General features: G+C 41.3%; 1 protein-coding gene and 2 long non-coding RNA genes across 3 annotated transcripts in view; 2 read left to right on the forward strand and 1 right to left on the reverse strand.

The window, feature by feature from the left end:
- LOC118563494 lies at positions 1-2,298 on the forward strand. The gene is made up of 2 exons (XR_004931253.1): positions 1-235; positions 359-2,298. It is a non-coding gene; the product is annotated as an uncharacterized LOC118563494 (long non-coding RNA).
- A 2,311-nt stretch (positions 2,299-4,609) lies between these two features.
- On the reverse strand, positions 4,610-7,574 carry LOC118563493. Its single transcript, XR_004931251.1, has 3 exons — positions 7,257-7,574; positions 6,946-7,168; positions 4,610-4,952 (listed from the first exon to the last, which is right to left on the reverse strand). It is a non-coding gene; the product is annotated as an uncharacterized LOC118563493 (long non-coding RNA).
- svilb (supervillin b) overlaps positions 7,549-23,069 on the forward strand; it is a 91,255-nt gene continuing 75,734 nt past the window's right edge. The window contains exon 1 of the mRNA XM_036138608.1: positions 7,549-7,566. The gene's annotated coding sequence lies outside the window, so the exon portion shown is untranslated. The remainder of the gene's footprint in view (positions 7,567-23,069) is intronic.

Consider the following 23,069-nt stretch of genomic DNA (forward strand, 5'->3'; position numbering starts at 1 on the left):
GTTGAGAGACTCGCCAGGATGAGGGAGGTGGACGTCATATGCCGGGTGAGACGGCTGAGCATCCGGAGCACTGACTCTGGGGAGGGGGAAGCCGAGGGGGAGGGCAAAGAGGACCACGTGGAGGAGCTCCACCGAGTACCGCAGGAAGGAGAGGCGAACAATCAAGAGGTCACACATTCACAGCAGGTAGCTGAGGAGACAGTGTTGCAAGATGGACAGAAATCATCTCTCTCAGGTGAGGATAAAAAATAGTTGCTCGGCGCACATGGCTTACCCATGTAGACACTCGTTTGTCCATTTTGATAACTGCGGATTGGGAACATGCCTTTCTGAGTAAATGCCCATTTCTTCTTTCCAGAAACCCCTGATCCGAGCCGAGAGGGGACAAAGTAGACAAAAAAACAAACAAGCAAACTGCGTCCATCATTAACATCAGAGGTTTTTAGCTCCAACACTGTGACCTGGCTGCCTACTAGAATGCCTTCATCTCATCTCGACACTGAAATGGCCTTCTTGTCCGACAAGAGCATTGTGTACACCTTCACCTCCGGCGCTGCATTGACTACTACGAGTGCTGTTCCACTGCCAAAGGGAGGTGCTCTGCAGACCCGCAGGGCAACTTCCACTCCGGACCCCTCTCCAGCCTTCCTGAACTGACTTCCCACCTCCCCCATCTGTCCTCCGCTCCCCGACCCCATCCTCCTATAGCGTTTCTACTAGTTAGACTTCTCGTAGCGGCTTGTCTTTTCTATTCTGTCCTCCCGATGCTTTTTTCTCATTAGCAAAACATTATGCAACTCTGTCATGCATACCAGAGCTTCTAAATTTTGGAATGGCGACAAAGTCTTTGTCGCCGTCCAAACAAATGTTGGTTTATTTGTTTTGTTTTTTTTTCTTCTGTGGAGCAGTTTAAGGATATGAATGTAAGTGTTTATGTTATAGCCAACATAGACGTAGAAGGGTTATCTTTTATGAAACCTGTTTCTGTTGCATTTAAACTACACCAAAACAAACTGCGTATCTGATTGTGGTCAGGTGACGGCTGTTTTTAAGAACTGGACTTCACTGTCTTTGGCTTGAGAACTGTTTTAATTTTCAGAAGAGATAAGTGCGCCTTTCTTTGTTTTTTTAGTTTTTTTTTTTTTTTTTTTGAAGGTTTGATGACGTTATGCCCGCTCTCATTGCTTTTCTACACACTGCAACCTTAACCCACAGATCTCTTCAATGAAGAGCTTCTCTATATTACACGACATGATGGATGAGCTGTCCAAATACGTGTCACACTGGTTCTACACACGACAGGAAGTGTTGCCTTTCTTTACCACCTTCGTAAATCCTGGTCGGATCAGGGGGGGGAGGGGGTCTTTAATTACAACCTGATGATTTTAATGTAAAGTTCAAATTTCCAGGTAATTCCAGGAAGCAATAAAGGCACATATAGATTTGGTGATCGGTGACTTTTGGAAAAACATTAAAGATGAACGTATGGGTTAAAAAAAAAAAAAAAAAAAAAGATACGTAGAGCAATAGTGTTTTATTAACAGCCCAGTGGTGTAGTGGAGCTACCTGTAGGAGCCATTGTCAGAAGTTTTAATGTGAACACGTCATTCAGATCATATTACAGGGATATGGAGTCATGTCAGGGTATATGGGCGCTTAACATAGGGTGGGTGCTTTTCTTCATGATATATATAACTATCTTCATACATCTGTGAAACAACATTTCACTGAGTATCTATTTTTTTTAAACCATCAAATTGTTAATCGGTTTGCATAATTGTACAAAATAAAGTATATTTTAAATATTTTAAGAGAAATTTTGTATTTAACCATTAAAATTTTATTTCTCCGCGCAGATATCAAGCTAAAAAGTGTCATATCTAAGTATAGAATCATATTCAGAGTATACGTAATTTTCTAGTGCTTTAAAAAAACCAACAACAAAAAAAAAACCTATCATTTCAGAAGGATGACCCCCGTTGTGTGCCTTGATCACACGATTTGGACTCAGTGAGCGATAGGGTTCATCACTGCAAGGTTTGACAGGACGGAAACTTTCTGATTGTGCCATTATTTACGATTTGATAGTGCTTTTTCATATGCTAACAAAGTTAATGTTGGATGCTCTTTGTGATATTTGACCCATTAATCCATCGAAAGCTGTATCTCCTATGTTGGCGGTCAAACAGGACCTGTGTCTTTATATCTTTGTCTTTGTATGTCTTCCAGTTCATGTACTGTTGCGTTGTCGACTCGTTCCTCAAAACATGTCAAGAAATAAAATTTGGATTTCTTTTGTTTCCTCTCTACCCCCACCGTCCTTATTTATCTCGTTTTTTCCCTCATTACCTTGCCTTTCTTTCGTCGTTCCTCCCATCCTCATCACACGGCGTGTTCTCTTAGTGTGAGCTGTTCTGCTGTCGCTGACATCTATTGCACTACAGGATACAACGCAATATGCTACTTTGGTGCCGCATACCTGCAAAACGTACAGGCCGAAAAATGTGCCGCGTTTGAGATGTAGATCCGATTCTGATCAAACGGTAGTTTGCAGTTATGTGGTTTTGCTACATCGGCACTATTGCACTGTTTTGACCTATCGTCACCAGAACTGTAGTTTAATCGCTCATCTGTTAACACCTACCTGTTTATGTAGCATTTTACAGCTGTAGCATTGGATCAACTCAGAACCTTGTCTTGGTATTTGGAACATTTCCTGTAAATTTGGACCGCTCATGACGCCTTATTCTGTGTGCATTACATTGTACTCCAGAGAAATGCCAAATATTAACGTACTAAGCACTGTTCACAGCGTAGTTTTTATTTTAAAATTGCTTTTATTTATTTATTTATCTATTTATTTATTTATTTATCTTACAAAACGACTCACTGACCTGCCGCTCCTCTGGGTGGAGCAGTAAAGTAGCATTGTGAGTGCTTTCTGCTCCTCGTGCTGTTTAGCCAGAACATTGAATCAAAACTGTGAAATCCAAATAAGACTATAAAACGGTACAGGATAAAATACATCTCTCGAGGCTTACAGTCAGTATAACAGGGAAGACAAGCTGGCTCGCCTATATCTACTAACACAATTCATTTTTGATTAATTTTGGACACTGGAAGGCCTTTGCCTTGGTCTCATACTAATACTGCCCCTGTCGAGATTCTGTTTATTTCTCTGCATACGCACCCAGCCCCTTCCAATTGGCATGTCAGGTAAACTTCAACACAGTGTCATTTCACTTTTTGTACTACAGGTTATGTGCAGACATGGAGTAATTATGCACACTTGTAATATTTTCTATTTTCATATGAGATTTAAGTGCTTTTTGTACTCACTGACATCTTTTTTTCTTCCTTGCGTGGAATGCAAGAGAGTGGAGAAAAAAAAATGTTTTTCATAAAGTATATTTGCATTTGGTACTCTAATAGTGAAAACCGGTGGGCAAGACGTCATGTTCCATAATTTAATTTACAAAACTATGCCAAGTATTTAAAAGCTATTTTTAGAGTGAATCAAAGATAGAGCTCATTCATTTTCTTTCTTTTTTTTTGTCCCTTAAGACATGCCTTTATCTTTGTATCTATAAATACAAGCATAATCCATAGTCACACGATTGTGCTACTGTTGTATGATACTGCAGTCTGATTCATAAATAAACTCTTTGCATGAACGTTTCGCTTGTGGTTAATTTTTTGCTTTATATGGTTTTGATCAAATGTTTACATACGTTCATCCTGGGCATTAGTTTCATATTCTTTTATTTGAATATTTCTTTTTTCATAGTGGAAAATTATACAACTTTAAAAATGTTGTTTGTTTGTTTCTAAACAGAAACTGATTGCAGCATCAAATGTATGGACTGAATGACATGAGCCCATATATATATATATATATATATATATATATATATATATATATATATATATATATATATATATATATATATATATATATATAAATCAAGTTGCAATAACATCTATGGTGCAGTAAAACTACTACAAGTTTTATTTTGAAAAAGTTACTCAAGAAAATATATCTGAAAATACATAACTAGTCACAACCAGCCTCTGATTATTTATAACCATTAATTATTAATGATAAACTCGTTCAACGCAAACACGGAGTGAGTCATTGTGATGTAAATTAGTAGAGATAATCTCCATAATCCAGTCGTTTTATGTAAAATCCCACATGCCTACAGGTAAAGGATGCATTGTTACAGGAAATTCAAGACAGTTTTTTCACCATTTGGAGCTCTGTTTTATCTATCATATTTCAAATGCATTTCATATAACAATTTATTTATTAATTAAATGCTTTCTTATTGTAATTGGACAGAAAGCTAAACGAAACTAGGTGGAGAATGTTTATGCAACCTTATGCGTAACGGACCAAAGGGCGAATCACCTGCCGCTCGCCGGCGTCCTTTCTGCTCCAGCCTTGTTCCAGAAGGCGCACCAGTTTGTTGGCCTGTTTCTCATGTTCTCCCTTCACTGAATTACATTACATCTATATCTGCCCTCTGGATGAGCTTTTCATGGAAGAGATTACCAGAATCACCAATCAGCAGCATGTTGAGGTGAGCAAAACATGTACAAGTCATGATTGTTTCGCTCTAGGGTTTATTTTTGCTGAAGTGTGACAGAGCAGTTATATTGAAGACTTAGTTGATCTTTGCCACCAATATTTGGGTTGTTGAAACGTGCATAAATAATCCCCACTTTGTTTTCTGGTCTGCCTTTTTCTGATTTGGGAAAAGACTGACACACATTGGCAGTCGCCTCAGTCTGACTGTTCGCCATTCGCTTCCAGCTGTCCCTCCATCCCAGCTGCTTCATATCCAAATCGGTTTTCAGTACTGAGGCCTTTCCACCTGTCTCCACACTAACGCCACAGTCGCTGTTGTCCTCCTGCTTTCTGCGAACCAGCAGACGCCTGGAAGGAGAAACTGAGCAAAAAAACAGGATAAAGCAAAGTGAAATGTGAGAAGTGCATCAGAGGAAGGCTGGAAAGAAGCTACTTGTCTAACAGGAAACTAAATTGCAATTGAAGAAAATAAAATCCCGTCTACTTTTCTAAAAATATAACTGAAGTATCGTTAGATTATTTTGAAAATTGTCAACTCATCTGCATCGAAAATAAACGCAACTTCTCCACATAGAGAAATTTCCCCAATCCTTGGAAAATGCAAAGTTGGTGTATGATTTTTTATTTTTTTTAATGAGGATGTGGCTTTTTTAAACTGCTGCTGCTGCTCTGCTGAAATCCCACAAGAGGGAGACAAAACACAAACTAACAGAAGTCAAAGCCTGTTTTTCTGTGGCTCACCTGAGAATCAGAGGCAGTAAATCTGGCCAAGACGCCATGCTGATTTTAACGTACACTCGACTAAAAAATGTTTCCTAAAATCTGTTACCGCACACTCGCCGGCCACTTTATTAGGCACACTTTGCCCGTACCAGCTTAGACTCCATTTATTTACAGAACTTTGATAATTTTTTTTTGCGCCAAAGTTTCAGCTAAGAGTTGGAAACGTTCCTTTGGGATTCATGTGCACATCGACACGGTAGCTTCGTCCAGCCGCTGCAGATTACTCCGCTGCACATCCAGGATGTGTCTCTCCTGTTCCACCACAAATCAAAGCTGCATCCTAAAACCGTTTTCAGATTATTTGAACTCTTTGGTGCATTGCCTTGCTGGAAGTTAGCAAAGGCGAACACGAGAGGAACACGGTAACCAATAGGTCAGGTGAGCTGCAGGGTTTCAATGATGCTGCATTGGTACGGGTGGCAGCATCCTTTTTTTGTGAATTGGCACTCTGGTAATAAAAGGAATTGAATTATTGTAGTTAAGAGTGGAAACAAGTGTGGCCTCCTGCTCAGTCAGACCAAATGCAAACTCCTGTTGCATTTTTTGTTTTGTTTTTTGCTCTCAAAAATGTCTTCAAGGCATTTTGTCCATGCTGTTTTCGCTCACTAAATGTTTGCTTTCTTTCAGGCTGTAAAACGTAGAGATGGTTGAGCTTGAAGATCCCAGCAGATTTGCAGTTTCTGAAATATTCAGACAAACCCATCTGGCAACAACAACGCATTTTCTCTCAACGCCCAGCTTACTCTTCAGCAAGTCATCATCAACACAAACGCATAATTGCTTTGAGTTCCTGCGCTGTGATTGGCTGAGTCACTAATTGGGTTCAGCAACCAAGTTCCCCCAGTGAGGGAGGGCCAGAAAACGTCCAAAGGCCACCTCAGCTGGATGTTTTGTCAGCCCAGGCCTAACTCATCCTCCCCAAGGAGGAAGCTCATCTAGGATCTCATTCTATTGGTCGTAGTTCCCAAGCAGAACAAAGTGGGCTGCTTCCTCGGTCTCAAGTTCAGTCGCCTCGGTGAGTTGTTCAGCAGGAGCTGGACGGGCGGACAGGGGTCTGGTCTGCAGGGGCTGCTGAGGTTTTCATTGGCGTGGAAGGAGCTGAGTCTGAAAGCACACTGGTCCGTCGCCAAGTATCCCGAGATAAGGTTCATGACTGAAAGAGCGGATCCCAAACGCCAGCAGCTGAGGTTGTCTTCCTCCATGAGCTCAGCATGAAGCTGACACACAAACACTCATCGTCAAAGCAGTAAATGTGCAGAAATGGCAGCTTCGCTCCAACATCAATCATATTTACTTTCTTAAAAAAATGTGTCAACTTTTTTGCACTTGCTTCCCAGCCCTACTTTTAAAGATTGAACCGAAAGCAATGAAGCTTTTCATCCACTCTTCAGAAAACAATATGCACCACTTTGCAATGAAAGCTTTGTCTTTGTTTTGTTTTTTTAACAACAACAACAAAAAAAAAAAAAAAACAACAACATATGTTTAATGCATCAAAATGCAAATATAAAGAAACCCTTCCAGCGCACGGAGCTTTAAAGTCTGGCCCCCTGTGCTGCAGGAGCACAAACCGTGTTGTCCGGAACAGCTGATTGGATCCCTCCTGCGCTGGAGGTCCGATACTTCCTGGCTATTTATGGCAGCTGCTCTTCCATCACGCCTGCTCCCTTCGGTCCATACATGGTTGCTGTGGGATGAGGTTACCACAACAATTTTGGGACGCGCTCCCCAACCATTTGGACGCGGCGTTACCTCCATCTGCACGCCATGAGCGCAGCAGAACCAAACCCCTGCCTGCAGGAAGGCAAAAAAACAAACAAACATCAGGACAACCATGTTGACGTCTTGAAATAGTTTGAGGGGTTTAACTCCAGCATCCCACCTTTGTTTTTCCTTTCACCTCAGCTCTCTCCCGTTGAGCCCACTCCCCCTTTGTTTCCCCCGTGCCTCTCCCTTCTGCACTTGGCGGTTCCTGGACAGATTTATTTCTCCCGGTGCGGCAGAGCACCAGAGGGAAAGCACCCAGGCTATATTTGTCGGGCCGGACCGGCTTGGAGGTAGATGACCCAGGATCCTTCGTCTGCGGGGTTTCTCCTCACGCCTGCAGCTCCTGCGCCCTCGCCATCCCACCAAGGAACCACGGGTCTGTTTGGATCCCCTTTAAGGACAAATAACTCAATTTATCTTTGGAGGTGTGTTTATGTGTGAGTACAATTTTCCTTCATTGGTTAGAGCTTTTCACCTGCCTGTGTGGCATTGGCAGACTGCAAAAAGGGAGCTAAAAGTAAATAAAATCTTCTTGAAATTAGTATATATTTCCTTGATTTGAGCAAAGAAATAAGCCTATTTGCCAATGGAATGAGTATTTTTTTTATACCCCTAATTTAGATAATTAGATATCCCGCACTTGAAATAAGATGATGGAGATTAATTGTTCCTATTTTAAGTGCAAAAATCTTATTCCATTGGCAGGCAGCGTTATTTAGCTGCTCAAATCAAGGAAAAATACGCTCATTTCAAGAACATTTTTACTTAGCCTACTTTTAGTTCCCTTTTTGCAGTGCAGACTCCGTGTCACCGGTTGCCTCTTTCCCTCATGCGTTTATAGAAAATATTTAAGTTTGCAGCACACTTAATAGCTTAAATATACTGATTAAAAATACTCCAAGTCAAGATGAAGACATTTTCTTTTCTTTTTTTTTTTGTATTTGGTCAGAGTTGGCATGATTGGCCAAATAAGGTTTGGATCCCTTTGAAGAGACAAGAGTTTGATGATGTGGATGAGAAATGTGAACATATTTGCTCCGGTTTTAAATGGTCAATCAGTAAATCCTGCTAATCGGTAGGAAAACTTTAGAATTGGTAAGTTGACATTGTGTCCCACCAGAGTCTCCCTCTCCTCGTGTCTCATGTAACCTCCGGGGTATTAGCATTCCTGGCTGCAGATTATGGCTGTTTGGCGGTGTGTGTGGGTGCAGCTGATCTCGCGGCTGTGCGCCCTGCGTGTTCCACCACAGTTTGGTTTTTGTGGCGTGAGCCGCTGGCTCGCACCTGCTGCTTCCCGTCAAAACAGGCAGACAAGTTTACAGGCTGGCCCCCACAGTTGACCCCCCTCCTCCCCCTCCTCCTGCCCCCCCTCCCCGCCACCGGAGATCTGCAAGCGTCGCTTTTCACCCCCACTGTGACACAGCTATGCTGAATGGCGTAACAGTGTTGTTAGCCAGCTGCTTAACTTAGCGTAAAAGCAGCCGCGTAAACAGAGCCGGCCCCAGGCAGAAGCGAACTGAGCCGCATCGCAGGATCAATCAGATCAATGCTGGAACTTGAATGTTTGTTCGCTGAGAATGTCTAATGTCTAATTTATTTATATAGCACTTTAAAAACAGGTGTAAAACTGCACCAAAGTGCTTTACAAGAAAGACAACAACAACAATTAACAAAACAGAATGTGAAACACTGCTTCAAATAAAAGCCAAAGAATAAAAATAAGTTTTAAGAAGCGATTTAAAATGATGCAGGCTGTGGGCAGATTTAATTTGAAGAGGTAAGTTGTTCCACAGATGTGGAGCAACAACAGAGAAAGCCCGATCTCCTTTCCTCTTAACTCGTCAGTAATAGTTACTTGAACGTAGACTTCTCGACACAGACTGGAATTTTAAAAGGTCTCTAAGATACGGAGGAGCTAATCCCTTTAAGACCTTATAAGTTAATAAAAGAATCTTAAAAACTATTCGGTAAAAGACGGGCAGCCAATGTAAAGAGCCCAGTATTGGTCTTATATGGTCACGCTTCCTGGTTCCTGTAAGAAGCCGAGCCGCTGCGTTCTGGATCAATTGAAGTCGCTGCATCTGTGATTTATCCATGCCTCTATATAGAATAAGAGAATAACTATCAAAACTGGTTTGTTTAAACATTTTAAAATTCCATTTGTGTTTCAAGAATTTTGCAAGTGAACCTTGCCAACTCAGTTTGGGCACAAATGCATCTCAGCAAACCGCTGAACTTTGTTATGCTCAGTGCATTAAAATGGGGCCCCTCTCCCACGTTTTTTCCCAAATGTGGACTGAAAAGCTGTCAGTGGTGTTCTCAACAGAAAGAGGGGCCCCTAAATATAATTCTGTTTAAGGCCCCATGTAACGTTGGGCCAGCCTTGTACATACAGCGTTGCTTGAACACCTGCTTTGTAGATCAGTAAACCAGGAAAATAAGATTTGTAGTGTACTGTATGGCAGAAATTTGAAAAATAAATGTGCTTTTACACCACAAGGTATTACTTTTGAAAACTATTATTATACTGTTATTATTACTGTTATTATTATTAATATTATTATTATTATTAGTAGTAGTAGTAGTATCATCAGTCATTTGATATTTTAGCCATTTCTTCAGCATATTTACCGTTGTGGGACCATTTGCTATTTTATGACTTTAGGGGCTCGAGAGGGAGACACAGAACAGAGACACAAGAGAGGAAAGGAGAGAGAGAGAGAGAGAAGAGAGAGAAGAAGAGAGAGAAGAGAGAGAACACACAGATACATAGAGAGTAGAGAAGAGAGAAGAGTAGAGAGAGAGAGTAGAGATAGAGACACAGACAGAAGATGAGATATAGAGAGAAGAGATACACAGAGGACACAGACAAATAGAATACACATACACATACATAGATATATACACAAGACATAGTAGAGCTACCATACATATATATACATACATACATACATACACATACATACATATATATACATACACATATATACATACACATACATACATACATATATGTATATATATATATATATATATATATATATATATATATATATATATATATATATATATATATATATATATATATATATATATATGTGTGTGTGTGTTTGTTTGTATATCTGGAGCATGTAACAAAAGTAATTTGCCTCTGGGATTATTAAAGTATGTCTGATTCTGATTCTGATTCTGATAAAGTCTTGAGAATCAACTTGAAAAGCAACTAAATCAGTGGTGGTGATAGTCTGCAGTATGCTATTGTAGTTTTCTGGTATTTCATAATGGAGGAACATGTATGCTGGCAGTGTTCTGTAGGGTGTTGGAGAATTCAAAATAAACAAAAATGGGCCTGTTATCAAGGCCCGAAAGGTTAAGGCTGACATTTTAAGAACTATTTCTATTTGATAGGTTCTGCAAATAAATATTTCATGGTGTTAAATACGTTATTGGGTCAAATTAGACACAATGAGATGGGAATGTGGAGATAAATAAGGCATATTTACTATATAAAGTCATTTTCAATAAATTTGAATATTATTGAAAAGTTATTTTAATTCAGTAACTCAGTTCACCAAGGAAAACACAATATACAGCTTAGCGCAGACTGATGATGTTTTAAAGCCTTTATTTTTGTTTATTGTGAATTTTTTCCACCTGCAGCTAATAAAAACACAACATTTAAGATTAGAATATTGCATTAATAAATAAAGCAACATTTGTCATACAGAAATGGCGGCTTAACGAAAAGTATGTTTAATACCAGCTTAAAGTTTTCTTTTTTTTTTCAAAAAGTACTTTAGATCTGACAAACAAGCCTCTTAGAAATGCATATTCCAATTTATTGAATATGACGGTACACAAAAGATGTATGTATCATCAGTGTGTCTCCCTGTTTATTACTGCTCATATGTGCAGGTAAAGTCATTTTCTGACATGCGACACCAGGAACCGTCCTGCTCGATCTGACCAAAGGGTTTTAGACTTTTAGGAACATGGTCACCAGACATTTGCATCTAAAACTTTTCCTCAAAAACAAATCCTGAACTGTTTTGGTATTTGTTCTTACGGTCCATGTTTTTACCGACATGTTTATTCATCGCAAGTAACCTAACACCAAACTTCAACTAATAGGAAATATTACAAGATCAAGGCTAGATAAAGAAAAATAATACTGTTTTACTTTTAATTAGGCGCCTGCCATAGCATTTGCAATGAGGAGGCAGTGCTGTGCGAAGCACAGCACTGCCTCCCATGCAAATGCATGGAGGCACCTATTACTATTCACCTCTAAACGGACTCTTTATTAGGCGCCTGCCTTGCATGTGCAATGAGGAGGCAGTGCTGTGCGAAGCACAGCACTGCCTCCCAATGCAAATGCATGGGCAGGGCCTATTACTATGCACCTCTAAACGGACTATATCTTATTCTTTATTATTCTTCCTTCACGATTAATGGGGCCCGAACCTTAGCGTGCACCCCCACAATATAGGCATCAAAACCTGTGGCTCGATCTCGAGATGTGTGCTACTACTTTTATTGGGATTTCGAGTTACCATGGCAACAAAATAAGCGAAAAACCAACCCCCAAAAAACCCATAATAATCAATGGAGTCGGGTAGAAAGAAAGCCTCAAAAAAGCCTCAAAATTACCATTTTCAAAGCTGTACTGTGTCGTCATGCTTTCACCTACGAACACCGTTTAACTTCCAGTTTGTAGATATATCTGTGAACTACTCAGAAGTGAAAACGGCATGTGGATATTTTTATCGTCTCTTCACAGTTACTTCTCAAAGCTCATGTCCAAAAATCAGCGAAATCATCGTTTACAATGAAAGTCAATGACGGAATTCTCCAACCGCTAGAGTGGGCCACTCTAGCTTTTTTAAAGATTTCAAAACTCCGAACAACTTGACCTTACTCACTCAATTTTCACTCTATGTAGACAAATTATACATCAAAACGTAGGTATTTTTGTCTGGATTCGGGAAATGTAACCCTCATTGGTGTGGCTTTTATAGATTTTTCGCAAATCACCTCAGACCGACACAAACCCGAAACCTCCCCCATTCATTTCCTATGGAGCGGTTTTGAAAAAATGACGTCTAAAAATCCAAAACATCACATGTTTTCGCATCGTCACTACTCCTAAACCGTTTTATGTACAGGCATGAGACTTTCACACATGAATGTCCCAACCCTTCTGGCACTCAAGAAAAATGAATTTTGTGGATAACTGTTACGGTTTTTCCACAGGAACAATTTGTTCGGGAGTAGCGAATGTGCAAAATCCTGAAATCGCTTTGGAGCTGCATTTTCCCACATCATCCACTTTTTTACATCGTCGCTGTGCCTACACCGATTTTTGTAAAAATATGAAAATGAGCTACATGGTCATCAAAAGCCTGCTGATACTCACAGTGAAAGAATTATTTTGATATCTCTTATACTTTTTTAGCCAGAGCGATTTGTTCGGGATCATTTTCAGAGGATTTCTGAAATTTCATAAAAATGTCCTTTAGATCATAATTTTTTACGCCTTTATTAAACTTTTTCCAGCAAAAACCGATAGCAAGTCTTCTTCCCCTATCCGTTACGAAATAAACACAGAAAAAATTACGTCTCTACCATTTACGGTTCCGGAGAAATCGTGCGTTGTTCGAGGCAAAGTTCTCCATTATAATCCAATGGGACTTATTGTGACCAAAGTGTCTGCACTTCGGCCACTGCAGGTGTGTCAGTGAGTTTCCATGACGACGGAACTCTGAGGGCCAGAGGAAAAGGCTCCATTGAGATACAATGGCAACTTTCATCGCTCACTGCAGCGGCTGTGATTAATGTAGAAATCTGAAATTCGCACAGTCACTTCCTCTTAACATTTTAAAATTTTCATGTGACTTTCAGCCATGTGTCAGTTTTCTGTCCCATTTGGGATTTCACATGCTTTCCTATTGGGCCTTTGCTTCCAACAGGACCTGGCATGATGCCCAGACACGACCCAATTGGCCAATACAGCACCACCCACCTGTGGGAAATGGCGCTACTGACAATTTTGGTCAAATGTTGAGTTCTATGCCCAGATGTGGTGAGGCTGAGTTGCTAAAGGAGGCCAATCTGACCCATGAACTTTAGTCACGTTTGGTGACATTAAGTATTGGCACCCCTATTTGAGGCACTTCCCAGTACAGGATTTGGACCAAACTGACATAGTACAATCCCCCGGTGATACTGAGCACAACCATGTTAGCGGCTAACTGTTAGCATGTTGCTAACCGGAAGTAGCTCTATGAAGGTCTCACCAACTTCTGCTTCACAGAAACTGTTCTTACTTTAGAGAGAAAGCTCCGCAAGAAATTTGGGCTACGTCGCATAAAGCATCTCCAAGCTATGAGGTGTCAAACATCCAATGCTTTTCAATGGGGGACCAAACCCCTTATGGACCCAATAATGCATACCCATATATGGTGCTACAGTTTAGCTCAGAGGGAAAGTGCAGGCTTTGCATGCAAGAGGTCATGGGATCGATTCCCAGTGTGGGGGAATTAAGGTTTTATATTATAATCCCAACAGTGTGTATATTAAAACATGTGTGCTGATCCCATGAAGTATTTTTTTGTATCACCCGCCATTTTGAGTTACCATGGCAACGTTATAAACGACGTTTTTTCTCCCTATTTGAGGCTCATCCCAGTACAGGATTTGGACCAAACTAACAGAGTACACTCACCCAGTGATACCAAAAACAACCATGTTAGCGGCTAACATTTAGCATGTTGCTAACCGGAAGTAGCTCTAGGAAGCCTGAACAAACTTCTGCTTGACAGATTTGGTGAATTTTAGGATTCTCTCCCTTTTTAGGCACTTCTCAGTACAGGATTTCAACCAAACTAACAGAGTAACATCACCCACTGATACTGAACACAACCATGCTAGCGGCTAACCGTTAGCATGTTGCTAACCAGAAGTAGATTTAGGAAGGTCCTACCAACTTCTGCTTAGCCAGGGTTGTTCTGCCTTTACAGACAGATAGGGCTGCAGCTGTCAGTGAGTCTCCATGACAACGCTGCTAACAAGGGGCTCCTAGGAGGTCCATTGACTTAACATGGCACCTTTCGACGGCCGCTGTGGGGGCTGTGAAGACCGTAAGAAGCTGAAATTCGCAGTGTTTCTTCCTGTTGCTATTTCTGTCGGTACGGTACGCACCAAGTGGCAGGCGCCTTGCTAAATTTCTTCAGAAATTTTTCTAGTTAGGCGCCTGCCATAGCATTTGCAATGAGGAGGCAGTGCTGTGCGAAGCACAGCACTGCCTCCCATGCAAATGCATGGAGGCACCTATTACTATTCACCTCTAAACCACTCTCTTTATTAGGCGCCTGCCATAGCATTTGCAATGAGGAGGCAGTGCTGTGCGAAGCACAGCACTGCCTCCCATGCAAATGCATGGAGGCACCTATTACTATTCACCTCTAAAGGCGTCTCTTTATTATTCTTTATTTTTCTTACTTCACGATTAATACGGCCCAAAACGTAGCGTGCACCCCCACAATATAGGCATCAAAACCTGTGGCTCGATCTCGAGATGTGTGCTACTACTTTTATTGGGATTTCGAGTTACCATGGCAACAAAATTAGCAAAAAACCAACCCCCAAAAAACCCATGATAATCAATGGAGTCGGGTAGAAAGAAAGCCTCAAAAAAGCCTCCAAATGACCATTTTCAAAGCCTTACTGTGTCGCCATGCTTTCACCTATGAACACCGTTTGACTTCCAGTTTGTAGATATATCTGTGACCTACTCAGAAATGAAAACGGGATGTGGATATCTTTTATCGTCTCTTCACAGTTACTCCTCAAAGCTCATGTCCGAAAATCAGCGAAATCATCGTTTACAATGAAAGTCAATGACGGAATTCTCCAACCGCTAGAGTGGGCCACTCTAGCTTTTTTAAAGATTTCAAAACTCCGAACAACTTGACCTTTCTCGCTCAATTTTCACTCTACGTAGACAAATTATACATCAAAACGTAGGTATTTATGTCAGGATTCGGGAAATGTAACCCTCATTGGTGTGGCATTTATAGATTTTTCGCAAATCACCTCAGACCGACACAAACCCGAAACCTCCCCCATTCATTTCCTATGGAGCGGTTTTGAAAAATGACGTCTAAAAATCCAAAACATCACATGTTTTCGCATCGTCGCTACTCCTAAACCATTTTATGTACAGACATGAGACTTTCACACATGAATGTCCCAACCCTTCTGGCACTCAAGAAAAATGAATTTTGTGGATAACTGTTACGGTTTTTCCACAGGAACAATTTGTTCGGGAGTAGCGAATGTGCAAAATCCTGAAATCACTTTGGAGCTGCATTTTCCCACATCATCCACTTTTTTACATCGTCGCTGTGCCTACACCGATTTTTGTAAAAATATGAAAATAAGCTACATGGTCATCAAAAGCCTGCTGATACTCACAGTGAAAGAATTATTTTGATATCTCTTATACTTTTTTAGCCAGAGCGATTTGTTCGGGATCATTTTCAGAGGATTTCTGAAATTTCATAAAAATGTCCTTTAGATCATAATTTTTTACGCCTTTATTAAACTTTTTCCAGCAAAAACCGATAGCAAGTCTTCTTCCCCTATCCTTTACGAAATAAACACAGAAAAAATTACGTCTCTACCATTTACGGTTCCGGAGAAATCGTGCGTTGTTCGAGGCAAAGTTCTCCATTATAATCCAATGGGACTTATTGTGACCAAAGTGTCTGCACTTCAGCCGCTGCAGGTGTGTGAGTGAGTTTCCATGACGACGGAACTCTGAGTGCCAGAGCTAGACGCTCCATTGAGATACAATGGCAACTTTCATCGCTCACTGCAGTGGCTGTGATTAATGTAGAAATCTGAAATTCGCACAGTCACTTCCTCTTAACATTTTAAAATTTCCATGTGACTTTCAGCCATGTGTCAGTTTTTCGGTGCCATTTTGGATCAAACCACTTATGTTTCCAATAATGCATGCCCATATATGGCGCTACAGTGTAGCACAGATGGAAAGTGCAGGCTTTGCATGCAAGAGGTCGTGGGATCGATTCCCGGTATGGAAAACTTGGAGTTTTGTATTATAATCCTCACAGTGTGAATATCAAAACATGTGTGCTGATCCCATGAAGTATTTTTTGTACCACCCGCCATTTTGAGTTACCATGGCAACGTTATAAATGACGTTTTTTCTCCCTATTTGAGGCACATCCCAGTACAGGATTTGGACCAAACTGACAGAGTACACTCACCCAGTGATACCATACACAACCATGTTAGCGGCTAACGGTTAGCATGTTGCTAACCGGAATTAGCTCTAGGAAGCCTGTACAAACTTCTGCTTGACAGATTTGGTGAATTTTAGGATTTTCTCCCTTTTTAGGCACTTCTCAGTACAGGATTTCAACCAAACTAACAGAGTAACATCACCCGGTGATACTGAACACAGCCATGCTAGCGGCTAACCGTTAGCATGTTGCTAACCGGAAATAGCTTTAGGAAGGTCCTACCAACAGCTGCTTAGCCAGAGTTCTTCAACCTTTACAGACAGAGAGGGCTGTAGCTGTCAGTGAGTCTCCATGACAACGCTGCTAGCAAGAGGCTCCTAGGAGGTCCATTGACTTAACATGGCACCTTTCAACAGCCGCTGCAAGGGCTGTGAAGACCGTAGGAACCTGAAATTCGCAGTGTTACTTCCTGTTGCTATTTCTGACGGTACGGTACGCACCAAGTGGCAGGCGCCTTGCTAAATTTCTTCAGAAATTTTTCTAGTTATTCTTTACTTATTCTTCCTTCACGATTAATGCGGCCCGAACCGTAGCGTGCACCCCCACAATTGAGGTATAAAACGTGCGGCTCGGTCTCGAGATGTGTGCTACTACGTTTTTTGGGGTTTCGAGTTACCATGGCAACAAAATAAGCGAAAAACCACCCCCAAACAACCCCATAGGGATCAATGTTATCGGGTAGAAAGAAAGCCTAAAAAAAGTCTCAAAATGACCGTTTTCATAGCAGTACTGTGTCGTCATGCTTTTACCTACGAACACCGTTTAACTTCCAGTTTGTAGATATATCTGTGACCTACTCATAAGTGAAAACGGGATGTGGATATCTTTTATCGTCTCCTCACAGTTACTCCTCAAAGCTCATGTCCAAAAATTAGCGAAATCGTCGTTTACAATGAAAGTCAATGACGGAATTCTCCAACCGCTAGAGTGGCCCACTCTAGCTTTTTTAAAGATTTCAAAACTCCAAACAACTTGACCTTACTCGCTCAATTTTCACTCTACGTAGACAAATTATACATCAAAACGTAGGTATTTTTGTCAGGATTCGGGAAATGTAACCCTCATTGGTGTGGCATTTATAGATTTTTCGCAAATCACCTCAGACCGACACAAACCCGAAACCTCCCCCATTCATTTCCTATGGAGCGGTTTTGAAAAATGACGTTTGAAAATCCAAAACATCCCATGTTTTCGCATCGTCGCTACTCCTAAACCGTTTTATGTACAGGCATGAGACTTTCACACATGAATGTCCCAACCCTTCTGGCACTCAAGAAAAATGAATTTTGTGGATAACTGTTACGGTTTTTCCACAGGAACAATTTGTTCGGGAGTAGCGAATGTGCAAAATCCTGAAATCGCTTTGGAGCTGCATTTTCCCACATCATCCACTTTTTTACATCGTCGCTGTGCCTACACCGATTTTTGTAAAAATATGAAAATGAGCTACATGGTCATCAAAAGCCTGCTGATACTCACAGTAAAAGAATTATTTTGATATCTCTTATACTTTTTTAGCCAGAGCGATTTGTTCGGGATCATTTTCAGAGGATTTCTGAAATTTCATAAAAATGTCCTTTAGATCATAATTTTTTACGCCTTTATTAAACTTTTTCCAGCAAAAACCGATAGCAAGTCTTCTTCCCCTATCCTTTATGAAATAAACACAGAAAAAATTACGTCTCTACCATTTACGGTTCCGGAGAAATCGTGCGTTGTTCGAGGCAAAGTTCTCCATTATAATCCAATGGGACTTATTGTGACCAAAGTGTCTGCACTTCGGCTGCTGCAGGTGTGTGAGTGAGTTTCCATGACGACGGAACTCTGAGGGCCAGAGCTAGACGCTCCATTGAGATACAATGGCAACTTTCATCGCTCACTGCAGTGGCTGTGATTAATGTAGAAATATGAAATTCGCACAGTCACTTCCTCTTAACATTTAAAAATTTCCATGTGACTTTCAGCCATGTGTCAGTTTTCTGTGCCATTTTGGATCAAACCACTTATGTTTCCAATAATGCATGCCCATATATGGCGCTACAGTGTAGCACAGATGGAAAGTGCAGGCTTTGCATGCAAGAGGTCGTGGGATCGATTCCCGGTATGGAAAACTTGGAGTTTTGTATTATAATCCTCACAGTGTGAATATCAAAACATGTGTGCTGATCCCATGAAGTATTTTTTGTACCACCCGCCATTTTGAGTTACCATGGCAACGTTATAAATGACGTTTTTTCTCCCTATTTGAGGCACATCCCAGTACAGGATTTGGACCAAACTGACAGAGTACACTCACCCAGTGATACCATACACAACCATCTTAGCGGCTAACGGTTAGCATGTTGCTAACCGGAATTAGCTCTAGGAAGCCTGTACAAACTTCTGCTTGACAGATTTGGTGAATTTTAGGATTTTCTCCCTTTTTAGGCACTTCTCAGTACAGGATTTCAACCAAACTAACAGAGTAACATCACCCGGTGATACTGAACACAGCCATGCTAGCGGCTAACCGTTAGCATGTTGCTAACCGGAAATAGCTTTAGGAAGGTCCTACCAACAGCTGCTTAGCCAGAGTTCTTCAACCTTTACAGACAGAGAGGGCTGTAGCTGTCAGTGAGTCTCCATGACAACACTGCTAGCAAGAGGCTCCTAGGAGGTCCATTGACTTAACATGGCACCTTTCAACAGCCGCTGCGAGGGCTGTGAAGACCGTAGGAACCTGAAATTCGCAGTGTTACTTCCTGTTGCTATTTCTGACGGTACGGTACGCACCAAGTGGCAGGCGCCTTGCTAAATTTCTTCAGAAATTTTTCTAGTTAATATTATTCTTTATTATTCCACGATTAATGCGCCCCGAACCGTAGCGTGCACCCCCAAGATATAGGTACCAAAACTTGCGGCTCGGTCGGGAATAGTGTGCTACTACTTTTATTGGGGTTTCGAGTTACCATGGCAACAAAATTAGCGAAAAACAACCCCCAAAAAAACCCATATTAATCAATGGAGTCGGGTAGAAAGAAAGCCTCAAAAAAGCCTCAAAAGGACCATTTTCAAAGCTGTACTGTGTCGCCATGCTTTCACCTACAAACACCATTTAACTTCCAGTTTGTAGATATATCTGTGACCTACTCAGTAGTGAAAACGGGATGTGGATATCTTTTATCGTCTCTTCACAGTTACTCCTCAAAGCTCATGTCCGAAAATCAGCCAAATCATCGTTTACAATGAAAGTCAATGACGGAATTCTCCAACCGCTAGAGTGGGCCACTCTAGCTTTTTTTAAAGATTTCAAAACTCCGAACAACTTGACCTTTCTCGCTCAATTTTCACTCTACGTAGACAAATTATACACCAAAACGTAGGTATTTTTGTCAGGATTCGGGAAATGTAACCCTCATTGGTGTGGCATTTATAGATTTTTCGCAAATCACCTCAGAGCGACACAAACCCGAAACCTCCCCCATTCATTTCCTATGGAGCGGTTTTGAAAAATGACGTCTAAAAATCCAAAACATCACATGTTTTCGCATCGTCGCTACTCCTAAACCGTTTTATGTACAGACATGACACTTTCACACATGAATGTCCCAACCCTTCTGGCACTCAAGAAAAATGAATTTTGTGGATAACTGTTACGGTTTTTCCACAGGAACAATTTGTTCGGGAAGTAGCGAATGTGCAAAATCCTGAAATCGCTTTGGAGCTGCATTTTCCCACATCATCCACTTTTTTACATCGTCGCTGTGCCTACACCGATTTTTGTAAAAATATGAAAATGAGCTACATGGTCATCAAAAGCCTGCTGATACTCACAGTGAAAGAATTATTTTGATATCTCTTATACTTTTTTAGCCAGAGCGATTTGTTCGGGATCATTTTCAGAGGATTTCTGAAATTTCATAAAAATGTCCTTTAGATCATAACTTTTTACGCCTTTATTAAACTTTTTCCAGCAAAAACCGATAGCAAGTCTTCTTCCCCTATCCTTTACGAAATAAACACAGAAAAAATTACGTCTCTACCATTTACGGTTCCGGAGAAATCGTGCGTTGTTCGAGGCAAAGTTCTCCATTATAATCCAATAGGCAGACTTGGACACCAAGTGTCTGCACTTTTTTAGACTGGCCCGCTGCAGCTGTGTCAGTGAGTTTCCATGACAACGGAACTCTGAGGGCCAGTGGGAGACGTTCCATTGAGATAGAATGGCAACTTTCGACGCCAGCTGCAGCGGCTGTGATTAATGTAGAAATCTGAAATTCGCACAGTCACTTCCTCTTAACATTTTAAAATTTTAAAGAGACTTTCAGCCATGTGTCAATTTTCTGTCCCATTTTGGATTTTACATGCTTTCCTATTGGGCCTTTGCTTCAAACAGGACCTGGCATGATAACCAGACACGACCCAATTGGCCAATACAGCACCACCCACATGTGGGAAATGGCACCACTGACCATTTTGGTCAAATGTTGAGTTCTGGGCCCAGATGTGGTGAGGCTGAGTTGCTAAAGGAGGCCAATCTGACCAATGAACTTTGGTCACGTTTGGTGACATTAAGTATTGGCACCCCTATTTGAGGCACTTCCCAGTACAGGATTTGGACCAAACTGACAGAGTATAATCACCCGGTGATACTGAACACAACCATGCTAGCGGCTAATGGTTAGCATGTTGCTAACCGGAAGTAGCTCTAGGAAGGTATCACCAACTTCTGCTTCACAGAGTCTGTTCTTACTTTAGAGAGAAAGCTCCACAAGAAATTTGGGCTACATGGCATAAAGCATCTCCAAGCTATGAGGTGTCAAACATCCAATGCGTTTGAATGGGAGACCAAACCCCTTATGGTCCCAATAATGCATGACCATATATGGCGCTACAGTATAGCTCAGAGGGAGAGTGCAGGCTTAGCATGCAAGAGGTCGTGGGATCGATTCCCGGTGTGGGACAATAAGAGTTTTGTATTATAATCCCCACAGTGTGTATATTAAAACATGTGTGCTGATCCCATGAAGTATTTTTTTGTACCACCCGCCATTTTGAGTTACCATGGCAACGTTACAAACAACGTTTTTTCTCCCTATTTGAGGCTCATCCCAGTACAGGATTTGGACCAAACCAACAGAGTACACTCACCCAGTGATACCAAACACAACCATGTTAGCGGCTAACGGTTAGCATGTTGCTAACCGGAAGTAGGTTTAGGAAGGTCCTACCAACAGCTGCTTAGCCAGAGTTCTTCTGCCTTTACAGACAGAGAGGGCTGTAGCTGTCAGTGAGTCTCCATGACAACGCTGCTAGCAAGAGGCTCCTAGGAAGTCCATTGACTTAACATGGCACCTTTCAACGGCCGCTGCGAGGGCTGTGAAGGCCATAGGAACCTGAAATTTGCAGTGTTACTTCCTGTTGCTATTTCTGACGGTACGGTACGCACCAAGTGGCAGGCGCCTTGCTAAATTTCTTCAGAAATTTTTCTAGTTATAGTTGTACTACAGTTATCAGAGAATTTAGATATTTTAGGGAGGGTTAGCTGTTAATGCCAGCTGCTGGAATAATGTTTACCTGCATTTAGCTGCACGTTTCTCTGCAAATCATCTGAGATCTTGATAGGGATATTTAGAGAAACCTTACTTATGTTTTAGATGCTGCGTTCAGCTCTGTATTGCCATCCTTTTATTGGATCCTGTGCTGCTGTTAGACAACACAGAATGCAAACACGTATGAGAGAAATGCACACACTGAGAGCGTGGGGGTCAAGTGAGAGCCTGAAGCCGCACATCTGGGACCTTCATTCCTCACTCCCTGCTTGAACATCTACTCTGGAATTCCCTGTTTAGATCCAGATCTGCCTTCCCCCTCGTCTGCCAAGCATCAAGCCCGCCTGACGCTCGGCGCTTAAATCTGCATGCTCTGCTCTTATATGGATGTCGATGAGCGCAGAGGCCGGTGCCGAGGAGAGACGAGGCCGGAGAAACACAGAGAGAGCGCTGGAGTAAGGAAGGAGGATCATTGCATGCCAGGAAAGGTTGCTTCAGGATTGGGCCGGTCCGAGCACAGAGATTATGAAGCAAGATCATTTATCTGTCAGTAAATAGTGGAAAATATACACTTTTGTTCCACATGGAAATCTTAGATTGCATATTGTCAGTTAAATATATCATATCATTTAGGAATAACCTACATCAGGCTGTTTGTGTAACACGAAGAAGACTAAACCGGCACGCTGGCTGCAGACTGAGCATGGATTTGTAAATCAGAATAACAAACTGGCTCCTGTGCAGCGAGTTGTCAGCCAACAGAGGTGTTTATATAAAAAAAAAAAAAAATCACTGCTGTGTAAGGAGCGAAAAGATGGCTGCAACAACCTATTATCTGTTTTCCAATGATAAGTTCCCCATGGCCAGAAGCCTCTCAACATTTTAGAATATTATGGAAGAGTGAAATCATTTCAGTAATTCAGCTGAATTATTGTGGAAACACATTGATATATTTCCAATATATTTCAGGTAATTTGATGAATGTGACTTAAAGTTAAAGAAAACCCAAATTTCAGTTCCGCTGTAAATGTAAATACTACATAAGACCAGCAGATGCCGGTTCACCTT

The sequence above is a fragment of the Fundulus heteroclitus genome, chromosome 6 (genome assembly GCF_011125445.2).
Source record: "Fundulus heteroclitus isolate FHET01 chromosome 6, MU-UCD_Fhet_4.1, whole genome shotgun sequence".
Lineage (NCBI taxonomy): Eukaryota > Metazoa > Chordata > Actinopteri > Cyprinodontiformes > Fundulidae > Fundulus > Fundulus heteroclitus.